Here is a 21565-nt window from a genome sequence, read left to right on the forward strand (position 1 = left end):
TCTCTCTCTCAAAAATAAATAAACTTAAAAAAATCATACAGTAATTGCCAAGTGAATGGTAATTACAGGAATTAAAGGAGGGGAGATCACTGTAGTCTGAGGCATCAGAATTTTGCTAGCATTTATTAAGCACCTGCTGTATGTCAAGCTCCAAGCTGTTGATTCTCTCTCATTTAGTCTTCAAATAGAATCCAAACCATTTCATTAAAAAAAAAAATTAGTAATATTTTTGTTGGGATTGCATTAAGCCTAATACAGAGTGCTTCTCAAATTACAATATTCAGCCCACCCTTCTAGAACTGTTGTATGTTTCTCTGTATATTGAACTCTTCATTTGTATCACCTGGTAAAATATTTGACTTTCCTTCATGTAGATCACACTTCTTATAAGGTTGTTTCTAGGTACTTCATGTGTTTGGCATTATTATGTTTGGATTTTTTTCCTACCATGTAGTCTAAGTAAATATTGCTGGAAGCTATCTTGAACCCTCTTGATTCTAATAGGGCCAGTCCTGAGGGAGTGTTTTGATTGTCTTAAATTTTGAATTTTTTTTTTAACATTTATTTATTTTTGAGACAGAGAGAGACAGAGCATGAATGGGGGAGGGTCAGAGAGAGGGAGACACAGAATCTGAAACAGGCTCCAGGCTCTGAGCTGTCAGCACAGAGCCCGACACGGGGCTCGAACTCACGGACCGCAAGATCATGACCTGAGCCGAAGTCGGATCCTCAACCGACTGAGCCACCCAGGCACCCCTGTCTTAAATTTTGTATGTTTAATGAAAAGCCTTCTGAAAAAAAAATGTATTTATCACTTGTCTATAGTTACACCTCTCACTTCTGATTCGTGACTATTGCATTATCTAGATCTTTCAGAACAATAGTCAAAAATTGGGTGATATTTTACATTCTTTTCTTATTTCTAATTTTACAAGGACTGTCTCTCATTTAGTGATTTAACATTTGGTGTATATTAGAATCACCATGGAAGACCCCTCCCCACCAATCATGTGTATTTGAGGTATAGAAAAGAAGAATCTCTATAAGTAAATTTGAAGATATATCAGTCTTACTACTATCGTTTTTACTTACTATTATCATCATAGAATTTGGTATACAAATGTTATTATAACATTTACTGAATATTACTAAGTTCCAGGTACTGTACTAAGCACATAAGATATACCACTTTAATTATGCTCACACCAACCCTATGTGGTAAGAAATTATTATGCCCATTTTACAGACAGAGGAGGCAGAAAGATTAAATAATTTACTGAAAGTCTCGCTGGCAGAAAATGGTATAGCCAGAACTTAAACCTAAGTCACAATGATTTCAGAGCACATTACTCATAACCAACCTTCTATACAGCTAAGTGTCATGATCAATGATGATATTAAGGATCTTTCTTCCCACTTTTATGAAATATGCTTTTAAAATTTTACCTAATGCTTGTTCATTACTCACTGAGGTGGTTTTTCTCCTTTGCCCTATTGATGTTATTCATTATATTAATAGGTTTCCTAATATTAAATCACTCTTTCATTCTTAGGATAGTTTATCTAATTGTAGAGGACAATTCTTCTAGATGCTATTGAATTTGATTGAGTACTATTTTATTTAATATTTTTCTGCCTACATTGATTAGTGTTATTGATATGTAGGTGGTGTGTGTGTGTGTGTGTGTGTGTGTGTGTGTGTGTGTAGTCATCAAGCTTGTGTTGCAAGGTCATGCTGCTTCATTAAAAAACAAAACTTTAGCTTTTCAGCTTTTTCTATGCTTTGGAACAAATGATGTGGCGTCAGAATGATGTGATGTAGTTCTTTCAGCGTTTGAAGGAATTTACCGATAAAGCGTTCTGGCCTCTTGACATGGTTTGTAGATAATCTTTAATAACTTATAACATTTCTTCCATGGTGATTGATCTGTGGGAAAGCATTCCTTACGGGTGAAAAAAGTGTCATTGTTATTTTCTGCAACCTGCTCGTTACTGAAAACTTAGAAAACACAAAAAGTAGAGAGAAGCAGAAAAATAATCACCAGAGTTCCATAGCCAGGATCCACTGCATTATCATTAAATGGATTTCCTTCCACTTTTTTCAAACTCACCATTTTTGAATTTGTGCTGCACACAAAATTTTGTATCCTGCTCTTCTCAATTAAGGTGATAGCATAAACATTTTACTTTTATTATATAGATTGTGTTAAATTACTAAATAATATTTTCTCACTTTCAAGGTACTCTATCTGGATTTAAGTTCTGCACACTTGTTTAATGATTGCATTCTAATTCAGATAGCTGTAGAAAAAAGGAACAAAGGAAAGATACTATACAAGTGAATTATCATTAAAAATGATCCTGAACATTAAAAACCATGTTTCTTGGCAGTGAGTTCAAAAGAAAACCAGGGTAGATTTCTGTTCCCTCCAGTTTAACTCATTTTTCATATTAAATGTTCAGTTAATTGATAATTGTAGCATTCTATACTAGGAAACAAATAATCAGAGTAGCAAATGACTCCATTGGTGCAGGGGAATGAAGCAAGGAGATTCTTGGAAGAAGGAGCAGCTTTAATATGTTTTCAAAGGATGAATAAAAACAGTAGCAAATAGAAAAGTCAAAGATACAGAAATATGAAGCAGGGTGGTATGTTTTGAGAATTATAAGTGGTTCCTGAAACACCAAAAGTGATAGTCAGGGGCAGAAAGTAGGCCCAGAGAGGTGGGTGCACTTGAGATCAATGAACAGCAACCCTCAATCTCCAGTGATCTAGAAGCCAAGGGCAGTTAGATCCTCTAATTCAGCTGTGCCTATCGATATCATTTCAGCCTACAAGTGCTGTCAAATTGCCAAGTTTTAAAAACTATTTTCAAGTCGATGCTTTTCTTTAATCCTGATTTCTTCAAACTTTGATTTATTAGGTAATTATTTTCTGCTTAGTTAGCAATAATTAGAGTCTTATTTTGTGTTCTCCCAGAGGCAGATGCTAAGACAGAGGCTTTGAGTACACGTATTTTCTTTGTAAAATGATCCCTAAGAAATATAAGTAGGGGAGTGAGGAAGGGAGAAAGAGAAGGAAAGGCAGTCAATATAATTACTATTGTGGAAAATGGCGATTCATTCCACCTGGGAACTCCAGGAGTCTAAAACATGCCCCCTTGAGTCATTTCACCTGAGAGGCAAGGGAGCTGGGGTGTGTATACACCAACATTAGTTGGTGCCCATCATTAGTCCAGGATTGCTGGGGGACAGTGGGTAGTTAGTTCTTTGAATGTCTGGTCTGCTATGGATGCCAGCAGAGTGGGCTCTGGAGGCCAGTGAACGACCTCAGGTAAAGTGGTACAGATGGAAGTTAGGTCAGTATGCACTGAAATAAGGCTCAAGGGGTATGGATGGGATGCTGATAATTTCTGCTACCGCTGGGCAGTTTATACTTTAGACATGATATAACAAAATGAAATTTTTAAAGCTGCTTTGAATCTATAGGCTTTTGTTTCTTTTGACAAAACCACAGAATCTTAAGAATCACAGAGCGTCACACCCATTCTTGCACAAACCTCTTAAGTTCCAGGCTTAGAAATCATTCATGGAGCCCCATTTTAAGCTCCCAATGACTTGACAATTCCTCCCTTCCTTCCAAGGCAACCCATTGAATCTCCCGACTCTTCTGGGTTTTAAAATGCAGATCTCCTAAGAGTCTGCAAAGATCTGTTTGCTGTCCATTGGCTCTTGGCTGCATGCTGAGAAAATCTAATTTCTCCTTTACGTGGGGGTTCCCGACCCTGGCTGTGTGTACAGATTTAGGGAGGGAGAATTCCTTTCACACACCTGAGTAAGAATCTCTTGGCAGTGGGACTGAAGAATCCATAGAATTATCCCAGGACATTCTTGCCGAGACAGTCTAGCCTCATCTAGGGGTTAGAGTTTGGGACCATTGCTCTATATATCATCTTTCAGTAAACTGTCCCAGTCATCACAACCATCTCAAGAATTCCCTCTCCAAGGAAGAGCTTCCTCTTCCCTGCAAACATCCCTAATATGACATGACTTTGAGTTCCTTCAGCATTCTCTCCGCTTTTCTGACTATAATTGTATCTATTTTTATATTAAAATGTGCCACCAAGTACTGAATATAATTGTGATCTCAGAGTGTAGAGCATAGCAAAATTATCCCCCCTCGTCTTCTAAATACTGTAATTTAATTAATACAGCCTCAGGTCACATTAGCATTTTTTGAGGCCAATTAAACTATGGATTCGTGATGAACTTACCATTGACTAAAGCCTCTAAATCTGCCTCCTTTACCTTGGAAGTTGGATTTTTAGTTTAATTTGGTTTGGGCTGAAAGGCAATACTCTATTGTTTTCCCTTTTCTTCAGTGGTGTGTGTGTGTGTGTGTGTGTGTGTGTGTGTAATAAGGAAACTGAGTCACTGAGACTTGGTTATCAATTAGATATTTAGGTGTGATTAAAGTAAAGGGTCAAGGATGACTCCAAGGATTCTAGCTTGAGAAGATACATGAAGCTTCTACTTAATAAGAATTTTGGAGGCGAAGCAGTTGAAGGGTTGAGTAGAGATGATAAATTTGCCTTTAGCCATGTTGAGTTTTTGGTGTATCGGGTAGAGATGTCTAGTAGATAGGTATGAAACTCAGAATGCAGGTTAGAGACAAATTTGGAGCCCACGGTTTTCTTTTTTTTTTTTTTTTTAATTTTTTTTAACGTTTATTTATTTTTGAGACAGAGAGAGACAGAGCATGAACGGGGCAGGGTCAGAGAGAGGGAGACACAGAATCCGAAACAGGCTCCAGGCTCTGAGCTGTCAGCACAGAGCCCGACGCGGGGCTCGAACTCACGGACCGCGAGATCGTGACCTGAGCCGAAGTCGGCTGCTCAACCGACTGAGCCACCCAGGGAGCCCACGGTTTTCTAGGTGATAGTTAAAACTGTAGAACTATTTCTCATAGCTTAGGTTATTATTAACAAATTTTGTCAATCTGTTTTAGTTATAATACAGTATTGAAATCATAAAGGACTGCAGTTTGGTTCTAAAGACCTTCCTCCAGGCTGACGTTGATTATCCAGAACATATTTCTGTATTAAACCCATTTGAATACCATAAGAAATCTTGTCAAATTTCTAAATGAAGTTCAGACATATTATTTCTCTCATTTCCTGATGCCCCAGATTAATAACCAGGTAAAAGGAGTAAGCTCTGAATTCAGGAAGAAGCCATTAGCAAATTATGTTTCTGTTTGCAATTCCAGTCACAAAGTTACTTGTTCATAAAGTAAGTAATGCTTTTTGGCTTGATAAAAGTCTTTGCATGTGAATTGCCTTCCAAACCTGGCTCTCTCTAAGTTTTTGTTAAATTGTTTAAAAACATTTGGCGAACCAAATATGGCTTCGATTAGTGATGAACACTCTTTGTCCAAGAATAAACTTTTAGGAAGAAAACTCAAAAATTAATTTAGAAAATAAAAGTAACCCAAAACAATCTTAGCAAAGGTACAGACAGTTTCCGGAACAGCCAGGTCTCAGGTTGTGAAATGGTTAAAACAAGAAAAGCATTTTGGGGTTTCATTGGAGAAATGGTCTCTGGGATTAAATTCTCCTTTGACTTGACTTCAAACAAAACAGAGCAACAGGATGGGGTTCTTCGTGCTCTCGGTGTGTATGTGATCACTTCCTTGTTATGAATTGCTTTTAAATTATTCCCTTTGCTCCTGTTTACCTCATTATTCTTTGAGCATAAATCTTACCCTCAAATAATTTATGCGTAAAGGAATCTGATAGAGGAACAGAACAGGCTCACCAAGTGTCTCCTGCTCATTACAAGTGAATAAATAAATAAGAATACCAAACAATCATTCTCATCAAAAGAATGTGGTAGGGTTTTTTTTTCCTAGACATCTCTAATAATTACTGAGGGATTAGGGGAATCTATCCACTGTGAAACTTAGCAGAGGCACATGAAAATCAGTGCAAATAACTGGGATTCAGCCTTGGCGGCATTATTTTCTGCCATAATAACCCTCTTCACGATTAATCAGAGACTTTATGCTATTGGGAGCCCAATTCTCTGTGGAGATAGTGTGGGCTAGGGGTAAGGTGTGTTTTATTGAGGGAAGGGGTGGTTATGGTAAAGCACTCTTTTTTTGTGACACACTTCAGGGAATTGATACAATCTCTTGCCGCAGATTATCTGCTAATGCACACTTACCCTGAGTTTATCATGAACAGAGGAATAAATCTCACTGGCCCACGTGGGTGTTGTGCATACACTTTTGTTCTCGTTAGCACAGCACACCAAGCGAGTAATCTCATCTCTTCCTCCTCCTCTCTCACCTTCTTCCTCTTCTATCAAATCTAAGCTTCAAATGCCCTGTCCAGTGTCACGCTTTATTACCGCATATACGTTGTTCACTTACTGTGTCTTAGACTCTGGGAAAGGTACTACGTCCTGAGTCTTCTTTGGCATCCAGAAGCTCATGCTAATAGTGAGTGTATGGAAGGCAGAGGATGCTGAATTTCATCCTAGCCTAGATACAAATGAATCCCATCTGAAGTTTAACCCCACTGTGGTAGATGCTGTGCCCTTCTGCCCAGATTCCCCTGGGCAGAATAAAGGACTTTTCACTCCAAGTGCTGAGAGTACTCACAGAAGGCAGCCATCAGCTGTCAGCCCTTTTTGGACATTGCCTTTTCTGATGAAAACTGTTTCACGAAAGGTCACACCTCTCTCCTTGGCAGCCCACATTCAATCCAGTGACTGATTGACATAAGGGTATAAAGGGCCAGCTCTCTGCCCCAACTCAGGACAACTTTAGAGGACCATCCCAGCTCCAGAGCTCCCCATTGGGTCCCTGGAGCTTGCAGTGGGACTTCATCACAGCTAGCATCTTCCTCTGCCCAGTCCTGATCTCTTCCACTCCCTTTCACAGGTGCTGTTCCCAGGAGCTTTCCCTGATGAAAGCCCTGCGTGCTAATCTCCATCTCAGAGTCTGTTCCTGGGGACCCACTCAACTTTGATGTGTGTAAATTGGCTGTATCTTATGTTATTTCTTTTGTTATACCCCAGCTTTTTCCAAAAAAAGATTTAATTCAGGTCAAGACAAAGTCTGAATAAGGAAAGTTCAGTGGTACTGGGCTTTCGGCTGATACATACATGGTGGAGCATCAGAACAATTGAGGGAGATGAGGAAGGCTTTTAAAATCGAGGTTCCCGAGTGCCCTTCCTTAATAGGACTCTCCAGGAGTAAGGCCTGAGCAACTCATATTTGTTCAAAGACCCTCTGGTATTCTGAAGTGCAGTCTTGTTTCACAGTCGTGGCTCTGGGCCATCCTGGCATCCTGACTTACAGAAAACTCAAAGTACCAAGCCCCCAAACTGGCTCTTCCATTGCCCTGACAGAAATGTGACGGTTATTAATAAGTTCAAAATGGATCACTTGTGTTTTCCTCTTGGCTCCAGGAGAAATGTATCTCTGGGAAAGTTTCCAGGGTGTTTTTAGGTCTGCCCTCTACCAGATACTCAGGTCTAGCCAACAACTGATACATGTTCCAGACCTAGGAGCCCTAGTATCCAGCTTGACTCCGCTGCACTTGGAGGAGGAACACAATTGTTCGGCCACTAAAGAGACTGTGGAGCTCAAAGCCGTGCACGCACATTTGCCAGCCAGTATGCTCCATGGGCCAAAGGGCACACGTAAGCTCTTGGAAACTTCGTACCGCCCTGGGAGTCCTTACCAAACTTGGCCAACGTGAATATGTCCCTGGAAGTCCATTGGAGACAGTGCTTGGGCACCTCACTGGGCCTTGGAAGCATACTTCCTCCCCTCCAGAGGCATGTCTTGTTGGTGAAGATCAGTTACATGCTCACTCTAGTGCTACTTTGGGAAAATCATTGAAGTTTGCAACTGTCTTTCAGGGCTCACTCAGGGCTTTCTCAACATGACTGTACCCTCATCCTCCAGTACCATTCCTATGACTGTTACCACTCATCCACCCTCCCTTCTTTATCTGGGACTCTGTTGCATAAGCTGTTTATCATGGAAGCTATTAAATTAATCCTTTTCTAAGAAGACTGTGAAGACCTTTGGAGATCAATTCCTCATGGTGGAATTTCAGTCATTCTGGCAGGACACGGGGAGATATTTTTGAGCACAACACGAATTCCATGTTCACCTTCAAGTCATACAGGAGAAGAGAAGACTGCCTATGTCTAATTCTGAAACCGTCCCAAGGAGGGCAAGAGAGTGCAAGAGATTGACCTGTGACAACCAAGAGAATTTTCCTAACAGGTCTTCTGTACAGGGGTGCAAATGAGCAAGGGTCAGACTGCTGCATTTTGAAAGCCATTGCTGCACTTGCATTGAGGCCATGAATTTCATGGGTTTCTCTCAGCCATGACCTAGGGGTGATGGAAGGGGTACTAAGGCAGGCATTTCTGGGAGACAGAACTTCTTGGACAGACAGCTTTGGTTCAAGGACTCTCCAACAGCCTCGTAGAACCTTCCTTAGCACACATGGAGGTTTGGAATGCTTCCTCCCAATCTCTCAGTCTCTCCCTTTTCACTGAGTAACCAGACTTGCATGGCAGTCTGACACGTGTCCTCCATCTCCCACCTTTGCCCCATTTTCTCTCATAGGCACTTTCTGTAATAAAACCCTCACACGTTTAACCCCTTCTTGCTTTCTTCTTTTCCAAAACCCAGATTAATGAACTAGTCTTCTATCTTAGGTGCCAATATTTGACTATGTAGTAACTTTCTCCATCACCATCCCCCATCTCAGAAGAAGTAGAAACTGTCCTTTCCATTAGGACAAAGGGCTGGAGACTCAGTGAGAATACTTAGGGAAAGAAATCACAACCAAGTAATAATAGCAATAATAACAATAACAATACCTTTCAAGATTAAAAAGAACAATTCTATCATGAACTTAGTCTCCCTAAATACTCCATAAGAGGAGAAAAGGGAAGTATAACAATTTTTTATCGAGTGCCTACCACATGCCTTGCATTTGCTTCGAATTTTCATAAGAGGAATATGAGTATCAACCTGGGTGAACAGATGAAGACTCCAAAGCATGGAAAGGCAACGTAATTAACCCATGGTTACATGTTAGCAAAAGGTGAGCTAGTATTCTGCATTGTATGGACCTCATACAATGGCATTGTAGGACCTCAAAATCTGTGCAGTACCCACATGTTGGGGGTAAAATAAGGATTTCTACTCCAGCCATTTGATTGTAGGATGGAGAAATGGAGTCAGTTGTCTTTGCTGCTAAACATGTACTAGGGCCTTTTCCTGGTTGTATTGATAAGCCACAGGTGACCCCTTTGTGCTTTCCTAAGTGTCAAACAATTGTGAAAACAGACTGCCAGAGATTCTAAACAAGAGCAAATGCTCCAGGCTCCCCATTGAGGAATTGCCAGGATTGATGGCAAAGCCTGGGAGAGCAAGAAGGAAGATGAGGTGCTGCCTTGTATACAAAGAAAGGCCAAGACAAAGAAACAAACAACAAAATGTTCCCGGAGAAGGCAAAGCAGAGCACATCTTCACTAATAACCAGAACATCTTACAACAGTCCCCTCACCCCATCCCTCCTGGCCATTTGTGAGCCGCTTTTCTCTTAATGTTCATCCAGATGCTAATTTGAATTTGATTCACAAAGTTTGATGTAGGGAGAGTTTAGGAAGCATTACACAATGTTAATTGCCCCAGGCCCTACTCTCTACCAGGGGATGATGGCTCTGCCTTCGTCAGCAAGGGGAAGGTCTCATTTGGTCCAGTGGAAAATGTGGTTCCCAGGAGAAACTGACTTCCAGAGATTCGGGGAAAGTTTAAATTTCCTTATCCACTTGAATCTAATTCAAGAAGTGGTCAAGGCACTCCGGAATGACTTCTTCCTTCTTTGTAGAGCCAAAAATTGTTCTGTAACAACAACAGCAACAATAAAATCGTGGTACAGAAGCCCTTGGGAAGGTTCTACTTCTTCTATTACTAGAGAGAGTTTAGAATGAGAAGAAAATTACACCAGTGTCTTTTGCATCCTGGAATCCTTCCAGTTCCCAGCATATCATATCACTCTAGTCTCTGGAGCAGGGATAGGAATACATACCTCCTGAGGTTAAACAAATTGAGCGGCAATCCACAATTTTATTTCTTTACTTATATGTATGTATATATATTTGTAAATTGGGTGAGTGTGCGATTATCATCTGCTATTATTTCAAGGCATGTACGTATAATTGCATTAAGGCTTCTACTTCATGAGAGTAGATTTTAAATCTATATTTCAGGTAGTCTTTTATCATTTTCCTTTTTGTTTTTGTTTTTAGCTGACCTCTTTTTCTAATTAGATTATCATTGTTTACATCCTGTAAATGGCCTTGCTCCTTCTTGGAGTAGAAGTATAAGCTCAGGTATTTTCTTATTTTCATTTGTACTTCATTAATACATACTATCTTCTGTGGGATGGTTCTTCATGGGTCTCACTTGTTTCACATGTCTTGAGAGCAGAGGCTCTGACAGCTTTCATTCTGGGCTGTCTTTTCAAGGATGTTTGTATAGCAAACAGCCTTGAAACATAAAAATCATGGCTACCTCCTGTAGCAGACAGCAAGTTTGTTTTCTGTCCAGTATGATAAAGATAGTATCTTTCTCTGGGGCAAGGTTTGGGCAGGTTTTCTAGCTGTCCCATTATAAAATATTTGAGTTTCCTTCACTCAGGCTTTCTCAGCTATGATACAAACACACTGAATGTGCAGTGTCCACCCAGGCTGTCTGTGCTGGCCCTGTGGGACTTGTTGGGGGGCAAGGGCAGCCGGGACAGACATGAGGTTCCTGCTGCAGTTGTGCCATGAGTAATAATGTCCTTTGTCTCTAACCCCGGAGTCTTGCATCTTCTGCCAGCATCCATGAAATGTGGCACACTCACTTGTTAGCCTGCAAGTGGGTTGAAGCCTCAGACCCTCCACAATTTTTGACAATATCTTTAATACGTTTTTAAGTAAAGGAGGGATCTTTTTTTGTTGTTTGTCCATTTTAGGAGGGTTAATTTGGTTTAGACTACAGTTGACCCTTGAACCACACAGTTTTGAACTATGCGGGTCCACTGATAAGCAGATATTTTGGTAAATACAGTACAGTACTGTCAATGTAGTTTATCTTCCTTGTGATGTTAATAACATTTTCTTTTTTCTACCTTACTTTACCGTGAGAATACAATGTGTAAATATATAATGTACAAGATGTGTGTTAATCGACTGTTACCAGTAAGGCTTCCAGTCAGTAGTAAGCTGTTAGTAATTAAGTTTGGGGGGAGTCAAAAGTTGTAGCAGATATTTTACCTTATAGGGGATTGGCTCTCTTAACACCTGTGTTGTTCAAGGGTCAACTATATGTAATATTGCCAAACTCACCCAACTACACGCACCCTAACTCATCCCAACACACTGACATGAAGACCAATGCGAAGTTTCCACTGTCTACTTCTCTTTGTTCTGTTAAGCCCATTCTTTCCCCAGAGGGTAACTTGTCTGCCAACCCTCTTGGCAGGCACACCAAGAGGTGTTGCTTGGGCACACTGACACATAGACTGAGGGAGGTTACAGGTGAACTCATATAGTGAGCATTAATGAAGCTAATGTCTTTCCTTTGTGGATAAAATAGAAGTATCAAAAGAAATCATAATGTCTTCTGATGATCCCAGACGATGACCTTGGTACATCCTTGGAGACCACTGCTTCTGAATGTGTCTTCCTCACCAGTACATTAGCAGCCCCATAATATCTATTGGTGGACTATCTTTTGATGTACCAGTCAGTGAGCTAAGCATTTCAAATGAACAGTTTTATTTACTTCATATTATATCCAAGCACTTTCATATTTGTTTATAAGCCATATGTGACTTCTATACATTAAGTAACTTTCACATAAACTTTTCACAAACACGGTGGATAAGAGCCTCTGTGGTCACAGTCTGAGCTTCAGTATTATCTCTCTATTTCACAGCAAGACAGGAGGCCGAGGTGACTGATTGCCTAGTCTCTACCCAGCACCAATTTGTATGCATGCCAGCATACCTTCCTTGTTCAGATGGTGTAGGATAGGCCGTCTAGTCTTCATTAAATGACGTGGGATTATGAGTAGAACTTTTCTGTTTAATGAATTCAGTCTTGTTCTGAAATAATATTAGAAGAAGACAAATTTAAGTATGCTCTTTGTTTTTATGCTTTGAATATAAAGATTGAAATTTTTACCTTATGGATCTGAGGAGAGAGAGGGTAGGCAGATTTGGGGTAAGATTTGTTTAGGAAACAAAAGGAAAGGAGAGCCCACCCAATGACTCTTTCACACTCAGGGGCATATACACGATCAAATACATACATGCGTGGGAAACAATTAATTCTACTGGTTCCACAGTTAAGATATGATAAATTATCCTCCTCAAACAGAGACTCCAGCAAGTCAGACACATCGGATCTGAGCACTTGAGCACGTCACTTGACGCCTGCTGGTCTTTAAAAAGATTGATTATCCTGACATGCTCTGAGAAGACCACCACCACACTCCACCAGTATTTTCCGTCATCTAAAAACACTATTTCAATTTAATAGAACACAAGGAAAGTTTCAAAAATGGCCAGGCAAACTCCACCTCTGAAGTTTTAGAAGGAGAGGCTTCTGAGGGTCTACAAGTAGTAAGAGTGCTAGTGTTCATTGACATGGGGAAGCGGGGAGATGAGGGGGATGTGCTAAAGGAGAGGGGTCGGGGAGGTACATGTTTCAACAGGAGTTTAAACGGGTGTGGGAATTTGTTGTACACCCTAGCCGTAAAACATTGCTGAGAAGCTCCATTTGTATTCTGTGGAAATATTTCCGGGAATAACTAAATTCGTATCTGTTGGAGGCTGCAAAGGCATGTGGCAGGAAAAGTTTCTGAGGGTGGATGGTGGTTGGGGAAGAGGTTGGGCAAGAGGCAGGACATTGGCTGGGCAGTGGCAATGTATTTCTTTGTGTGTGAGTCTTTTATGTTGTTGGAAAGCTCCATGATATTTCATTCCCTGGCTGAACCTATCTTTGCCATCCTCAAGCTGATTCTGGTTCACAATAATTTTCTGACTCACAATAGTGTTTTAAATGCAGAAGCAGTGGACACTCATTTGTCTCCCAAGACTGTGTCTCACAGGAGGATGCTACATATTTCTGGTCCCTTTGTGGAGGAGGAAACATAACATAAAAATGATTAAGATAAATAAGCTAACTTACTGTAACCTAGGACAGTATACGTCAACAGTTTTTCTTGGCTGTTGATTAGGAAAATTTGAAATTAGAGAATAGAGTAATAACTAGGAATTTTGAAAGTTTTTTTTTATTCTGAAAATAAAATATTTTTTATTTTTTTTAATCCTTGATTATATATCAAAATGTTCCAGTCTTAAATTAGAGACAAGCATAATGAGATCATAGGACTGGCGTCTAGCCTATCCTTCTAATTTTGTAGAAGAAGAAATTTAGGCTCAGAGACATGAAGGGACTTATCTGAGGTCACACAGCATGCCAGAGTTGAAACTAGGTCTGGAACCCAGGGGCCAGAACGAACTATCAACTCTTCTTTTAAAACGCAGCATTTCCTGAAGGATCAGAAATAATTTTCTAGTATCTCACTCCACAAATGAGTTTTCTCCTTGGCAGTAGACAGATGGACAGCTAAACATCTTTGAGTTTTAGAGAGGTAGAGGGTACAGAAAGCATCAACAAGAACCCTGAATACATTGTCTGTTCTGTTTACTGTCCTGTTCAAAAATCCTTCAGTCTCTATCATCATCTACGGAATAAAAACCAAACTCTTTGTCTACACAAAAAACAGCTCCAGCTTTCACAGCCACTCTTCCCCTGTGATCCACACCTGGTCAGATACCTACTTGGTGCTCTTCACTGGGAAGACATAGGGGACACACTAATAATGGCAAAACCAGATCCTCCTCCTTATAGGGCTCACATTCAATAAGGGAGAGAGTGACCAAATAGAGAAATGAATGGACAAAGTAATTGATGACTTATACTGACTTCTGAGGACATGAAACAGGGAAAGTAGCAAACAGTGGTCGGTGGTAGTGAGGGAGGGAAGGGGGAAGGGATTTCCTAACTGCTTTATCTGGAAATGGCGTTTGTCCTGAGATCTGAATGTGTTGATGAGTCAGCCCTATTAAGAGCTAAGGAAAGAATGGTCTAGAGAGAGGGAATTGCAATTTCCCCAACGGAATGGCTGGCTAGTTCTCACCTCCATTCTTTTCTTTGTTAATGCCATTTCTGTTTCTGCTGCTGGAAATGCCTTTCTGCCTAGACTGGCCAATCCAATTTGAAGCAGTACTGAAGAGTGGTTACAAATGTGGACTCTGAGTTCAATGTGTGTTTGGTTCTCTCTTCACCACCTACAAGCTGGGTGGTCTTGGGCAAGTCACTTCACCTCTGTGAGCCTCAGTTTCCTCATCTTTAAAGTGGAGATGGTAGGGGCACCTGGGTGGCTCAGTTGGTTGAGCATCTGACTTTGGCTTGCATCATGATCTCCCAGTTCATGGGTTCACGCGACATGTTGGGCTCACTGCTGTCAGTATGGAGCCTGTTTCAGATCCTCTGTCCCCTTCTGTCTCCACCCCCATTCAAACACTCTGTCAAACATGGATAAACATTTAAAAAAATAATAAAATAAATAAAGTGGAGATGGTAATAAAACCTACCTTGGGGGATTAATATGAAAATTAAGTGAAATATTTAATATAAAACACAATATAGTAAAACTGCAATAGTCAATAAATGTTGGTTATTATCTACTCTTCAAGACCCAGCTCAACTCATATCTTCTCTGTAAACTTTCTGGACAATAGCGGCCCAAAATAGTATTTGTTTCATTGGACTTCCTTTGTTTCTAAACCTGAATCCCCCCTGACCTCTGTAATTTTTTTGTATCAACATTCTCCTGTTGTATATTTTGTGTATCTCTTTTATTCATCTTCCCAATAGATTGTGTGCTCCTTCTCTGGGGTCCTGGTGTATCTTCACATTGTCTTGCTCATAATGACTTACATTACATGTCTGTTCAGAGTGCATATGTATGGGTGGCTGGGGAGGAAGAAGAATGGAGAGGCAATGCTTCTATAGGTGTGTAAGTTAGCATGAATGGGTTATAGTTCCACTTTTACCCTCTTGATTGTGGTGGCCTGCCTCTCAGCCCCCCAGTGATCTGCTCCTGGTAGGCATCCCTTATATAAGCCTCCCCACTTCAGGGAAGGTGAGTCTTTTCACTTGATTCTATTCAACAGAATATGGAAAAGTTGGTGGGGTGTTGCTTTCATTATTAGCTTGTAGAAGAGTGTGATTTCCACCTTCCTAGGTGACTCTCCCTTTGATGAAGCAAGTGACCACATTTTGGAGAGGCCTGTGTGCAAAGAACTGAGGGTGGCCTCTGGCCAACAGTAAGCAAAGAACTAAATCCTGCGAACAAAGTAGGAGAACTTGGAAGAGGGTCCTTCCCCAAATGAGCTTTCAGATGAGATACAGCCCTAGCTGACCCCTTGACATGAGCTTGTGGCAGACTCTCAAGCAGAGGACATAGATAAGTTGCACCTGTATTTCTGATTCACAGAAACTGTGAGGTAATAAATGTGTGTTGTTCTGAGCCCTTAGGGGTAATTTATAATAACATGGTAGTTATTTGTTCTGTAACAATAGGAAGCAAATACGCTTGCTAACTTACCTTGGAAAGATAACTACATCTCTCTGAACTAGAGTTTCCTCATTAGATATCTTCTTTTCTTTCTGTCAGGCCCTGGAGTGGGTACCAGGTCTACAGCAGCAAACAAAACAGGCAACATCCTGCCCCTAGGGCCACTGGTCTAGCTGCAGCCCCCATAGGATATTGCTATTGCTTACACCCTGCTGGCTGCCCAAGGAACATAGTGGTTTCAGGCCTTCCAGTTAGAAGGCCAACCCAGCCAGTAGATAGAGAGACAAAAGCCAGAGCCATTCTGGAAGCCCTTAAAAAGGAAATCAAATTAAGCAGATGGGGACTTTCAACATAAGCAGATGCATTTAGGTTTTCCTTTGTTTTGTTCTGTTTTGTTTTGTTTTGTTTTAAATTTGCTGTGCTTTTAAAATGATGGCAAACGTGGGGCTCCTTCTAAGAAATAAGTATGTGAGATGGACAGCCATTCTGTAACCAACGCACATTCTGTTTACTTCCAGCTCAGACTGAAGCTTTCTTGCTTTTTCAAGAGAGAAACATGATTACAAGTATCATTTGATGCAAGGAATACTAGGACATCATCTGTATGATGGGGTCAGTTCTGGGCTATAAAAATGTGTCCCTGGAAGAGGCCTTGTTTCTTTGAACCAGCCCCACACAGACTGTGGGACAGCTGTCAGAAAGGAATTCACAGTGTCCCAAACTCTGGACTCCTGAGCCCCCTCCTAGCTTTTACGTCTCTTCCCTTGGCCTCCTCCCCTAAGTAACATTCCCTCCACCCTACCTCCCTCAGGTACCACTTTCCAGCTTACCCACAAAATTCTGAAGTCTACCTTTTGTCTTCTTCATTAATACTCAATGGCCTATGTGAAATCACTCTCTGAAAGAAATAAAACTTGTTTATCTTCTTTCAAGGCTGAGTGAAAGCCTCAAAATTAAATGGCTGTTGCCCCCTGCCCTGGGTAGAAGAATTCAGGTACTTTCTTTCTTCTTTGAGATATACATCCACCTTTGCTCTTCACCCGTCTAAACAACAGACAAAATGTTGTCTTTACGAGTAGGACTCATTTACTGGGTTCAGTGTGTTAGCTCAACCCCTTAGAGCTGTGTGGCCTGTGGCAAATTATTTAACCTCTCTGGTCTGTTTTCCAAATGGAGACAATAATAGCATCTACCTCACAGATAAGGTATAAAGTCCTTAAAATGGTGCCTGGCACAGGGTAAGCACTCAGTGACTATTAGCTCTTACTAGTAAAGATAGCAAAAGGAACAAACAAAACAGGCCGTTTTCGTTTCCGGTTACATTGAGTTTGATCAGGACTCAACCAGAAAAAAGCTAGAAAGATAGGCAACAGTTGTCCTCAGAGCCTTTGCAGTTTGGATTCAGATCCCCCTTGACCTCTGTCTTTTTCTAGCTCCCCTCTGTTCTCTTCTTGGCCACACCCTTTCAGGGCAAAGCCCCTCCTGGGACCACCACCTCCCTTCCAGAATCAGATTTTACTGCCTCTCCTCCTTCTTCATCACATCACTTCTCTCCTCTGTCCTTGTCCTTAGGTCTTGTGCTAGCATCTGATCAACTAATTTGTGCCAAAATGTTAATCACTCTTGGTTTAAATCAATCATTCAGAGTTGGGTTTTTTTTTTTTTTTAATATCTCCACACCATGTGCATGAAATGCATAATAAATTCCCATTTGTAATAACATCCTTCACCTCCTCAGTGATTTCAGCTCAGTGCAGGAAGGGGGGATGTAGTCTGGAAGCATCTCCAGCCCCACAGGGTCTCACCCCCACCCCCTCGTGACGCTGAGAATCACAGCAAGTGCTGCCTCCCAGATTTGTCTTTCGGCAGATACCTTCAATGACTTAACCCAAATAATATATGATAATGAAGGTTTACAGTTCTATAGCAGAGCCATATTTGAGGCCTGGAAGGGGTTGCTGCATGGGGACTGGAAGAAGGCATATTTGATCACTTTTTTAATCATACATGTAACTGTCCTCTCCATCATTTCCAAAAAACCAAATTACTGTGATCTCTTAGCCTCATTTTCCTCTGGCTTTCGAATAAAGTATTAGAGTAGTTCTTCAAGACCATCCTATACTAGTGTCTTCAGAGCTGGTTCTGGGAAAAGGGCAATGTCTTTGTTTAGAAATAGGGATGATACAGAAATTCGGCTCTCTGCTTATTCAAAGCAATGTTTTAACTGTTTAATAGGGGAAGCCTTCTTGCCACTAGAGCTCTGGTGGCCTGGAGGGCAAGGTTGGCTGGAAAAGGCTAGCTGGGTGTTCTGCTTCTATTCCTTAGGCCAACCAGGGCAGAGTAACTGCATACACCTGGATATTGGTGTCCTCATCCGGGAAGTCTTTGATGTCAGCAAATATCAGTTCTCATCAGATGGTCCCCAAATGCCAATTTCTCCAGGAGGAGATACACTTCATGCTATACTTCCCCTTTGGGTTGAGCCGGGAAAAAGCATGAGCACTGAGTTTTACACACCTATGAGAGATGAGTGAAAATCACCAGGTCAGATCCAACTTTAAGTATTTAATTCTATCTCCATAAAACCATCTAAGGTGTTTTATATCTTGTCATCAAAACAAAATCTTCTGATATGATCTGGGCGATGGTTACATGAGTTCTGCTTTAAAATATTCTATAAATGGTACAGACTGTGTATATGTGTGTATATGGATATATGGTTGAATGGATCTACTAAAACAGTGGTTCTCAAACGTTGCCATATATTAGAATCAGGCTGCATCCCAGACCAATTAACAGACACTCCCTCAGGCATTAGTATTTTCAAAGTTTCCCAGTTGATCTCAATGTGCTGCCAGATTGAGAACCAGAGTGCTAAAAGAAAGGGATCAATTAAAACACAACAAAACAAAACAAGATTTCATCCTCAAAGAAGGCTTATCTGTAAGATCCTTTTCAGCTGTAGGTTTCTATGATTAAATAAATATTGCTCCTTTACAACAGGAAAAAATCCTGCCAGACTATCTCCTGCACCTGACAGTTGCAAACGTATGAACAAACAAACAAAAAATCTTTTGGTTCAGAAAACATAGTCCCTAGACTGGAAACTTTGAGACTTGCCAAACACAAGTTCTGAGAATTTCTGAATTTTCCTATGGGCTGGCTCTGTCTAGTCTCATGCAAGCATTCTTAGATGTACATTTGGTTTCTCCAGGGAAGATGGTCTAACATGGACAAGCAAAGACTAAGTACTAGAGGCTGGTTGGAAACCAAACTCCCTGGCTAAGTGTTAAGTCCTGCCTGTTGGATTTGTGTAGATGGAGGTCTAGAGACTGAATCTAGGGCTGCTGGAGGCATCATTAATTTCAATTAGGTGGAAAGTCTTGGAGTGGATTGCTCTAGTGACGGTCATTTCAGGATGTCCTGCTAGCTTGTGTGCGTGTATGGTTTTTTTCCCCAAGGATACTGCTAATGGAGTTTAAGGTCCTTTCATCTCAACAGAGCCTTTATTAAGTCTCCTCACGTCTGTAAGTACCTGTAGCTGCCCTGTTCCCTCTTAATTCATTTTCTGTGCCGCATTCAAGAGTATTTGGAATCTCTGCAAGAACAAATAAACCTCTGAACTCTGATACACGTGTAATCTGCCAAGGTCCACCCCACAACTCCAGACTGTCCCCAAGCGTGGCTGAAACAATATCAAAAAGCATCAGTGTTTTCTGTAATCCATTTGCCAAAGACAATGCACCAGACGTGTCACATTTCCTATTTCAGCTGCGCCTGGCATTGCTTTCCCTCCGGTAACTGGGGCAAGGGGTCAAGGGAGACTCTCAAGGTGACAGATTTGTTAAAGAAAAAATGCAGTCACTTTAACTCCCCGGGCTCAGCACTAACCATTCCTCATCTACTTTCCTTTCTCTCTCTCTCTCTCTCTCTCTCTCTCTCTCTCTCTCTCTCTCTCTCCCTTTTTTACTCAATGGATGAGTGAAGACCTTGTATATGGTAGAAAACACAATTGAAATTTCTTACATGAACCAGCTGTGTGACCTTGGGCCTCAGAGACTGCCTTTGTGAAATAAATAATTTTCAGTATGCTCTAAACTTCTCTGATTCTATCCTAATAAGCATATGAGATAAAAACAGGGTTATTTTTATGACCACAGGCACCTTTCTCACTCAACTGCCTCTCGACAGTATGTTTGTGGCCTTGAAGACACGCAGACAGCTTTCCAAATCCTGGAGAGAGGTTTTTGGGAAACCAACAAGCTAAGGACTTGGTAGATGAATAGAATACCCTCCTTCCAGTTTCTTTGTAAACCATCAGGAACCAGAAACACTGGGGACGCTTCTCCCTCTCGTAATTACTTGGGAAGGAATGTCATAGCCTCAAGCGTAATTAACAGCATTTTAATTCATTCTGTCTTTTTAGGCTGTTCACATACTTGCTGTTGCTAGAATGAACACAGCGTTATGGTGTGTTAACTTTTTAAAACGAGGCCAAAGGTGTTGAACCAAGGCCATCCTCATGAAGAACTTTGCTTTCAGCTTAAACATGGGTTGGGAGAAAGCGCTGCGTGGCTACACTGAAACACATACAGGCCTGCGGTGGTCCTGGGCTCCCCAAATGAGATACACAGACAGCATTTAGCTATGCTTATCCAAGGAAGCGCCCGCTCATTATCTGGCCAGCAGGGAAAGATTCCACAAATACACCGCCCACTGACAAGTTACACAATCAGCCACAAGACCGTGATGGTGCATCTGTGGGCTTGCCCTCCCTCTCCCCATCCTCCTTATCACTAGGCCTGCAAACCTCCTGAGCTGCCAGGGAAGCCATACTCACCCTCTCTAGCCCATATTTTAATGAAGAGAAAGGTTCGTGTGCCTTTGCTTGTGAAAGACACTGCATGTTATCCCTTCAGGTGGAGTGTGATGATCTCCTTTCCTGAAATGTTTTCAGCTCTCATGGATAGCTTTCATTTACTTGGAACACATAAAGCACACATCTATACACACGTGTATATATATATGCACACTGACTTCACAGAAGCTACTAGTTCTGTCCATCCTTTAATTTCATGCCTAATGGTAGTGATTTATTTCAAATACAAACAGTAAAATGTGAAACTGACATTAGTTGAAATTTAGGGCACCCTGCTTTCCTATACATTATTCCTTGCTTCTAAAATATTCATAACCACTTAAAGATGATTTATAGATGTATATCTGGAATTGTATCCTGATAATAAGAGCTTTATATATTTCTATTTGTTAGAGTATAGATATGTTCGGTAGAAATCGGAGACTAAGATGCAGTAAAATACTTGTATGTGTTAATTATGTAATATAAATATACATGTAATACATATACATATATATTGGCCAAAGCTCTACAATGAGAGATACCATGTCAAAAAGCAGTAAACTGTCAGGAATCTATGAATATAAATAGTTTTTAGCAATAGCATATTATCAAGGCATTCTTAACTACATTTGGCATTTTTGGAGCAAGAAAAATGCTGGGGTTTCATTAAACTGCAACGCAAAGGAAACGGAGAATTTGGGTCCTAGACGGAATGTCCTTGAAATGAATAGATCGCATGGAAAAGCTGAGAGACTTGTTCATGCAAAATCACCCCCCTGCAAAGGAAATCTCAATTCATTTTTAAGTGCCCAGAAATTACCAGAAAAAAAAATGTCGTAAATAATTAAGAGTATGCTTAAATGTCATATATAACATTATTCATGATCAAAGTGAGGAGTTCATAAAAGATTCATTTGTTTTCTTATTCGTGTAAGATAGCAAAATCAAATAGAGTGAAAAAGTGTATT

Source organism: Panthera pardus, unplaced genomic scaffold (genome assembly GCF_024362965.1).
Source record: "Panthera pardus isolate Hobbes unplaced genomic scaffold, ASM2436296v1 HiC_scaffold_24, whole genome shotgun sequence".
Classification (NCBI taxonomy): domain Eukaryota; kingdom Metazoa; phylum Chordata; class Mammalia; order Carnivora; family Felidae; genus Panthera; species Panthera pardus.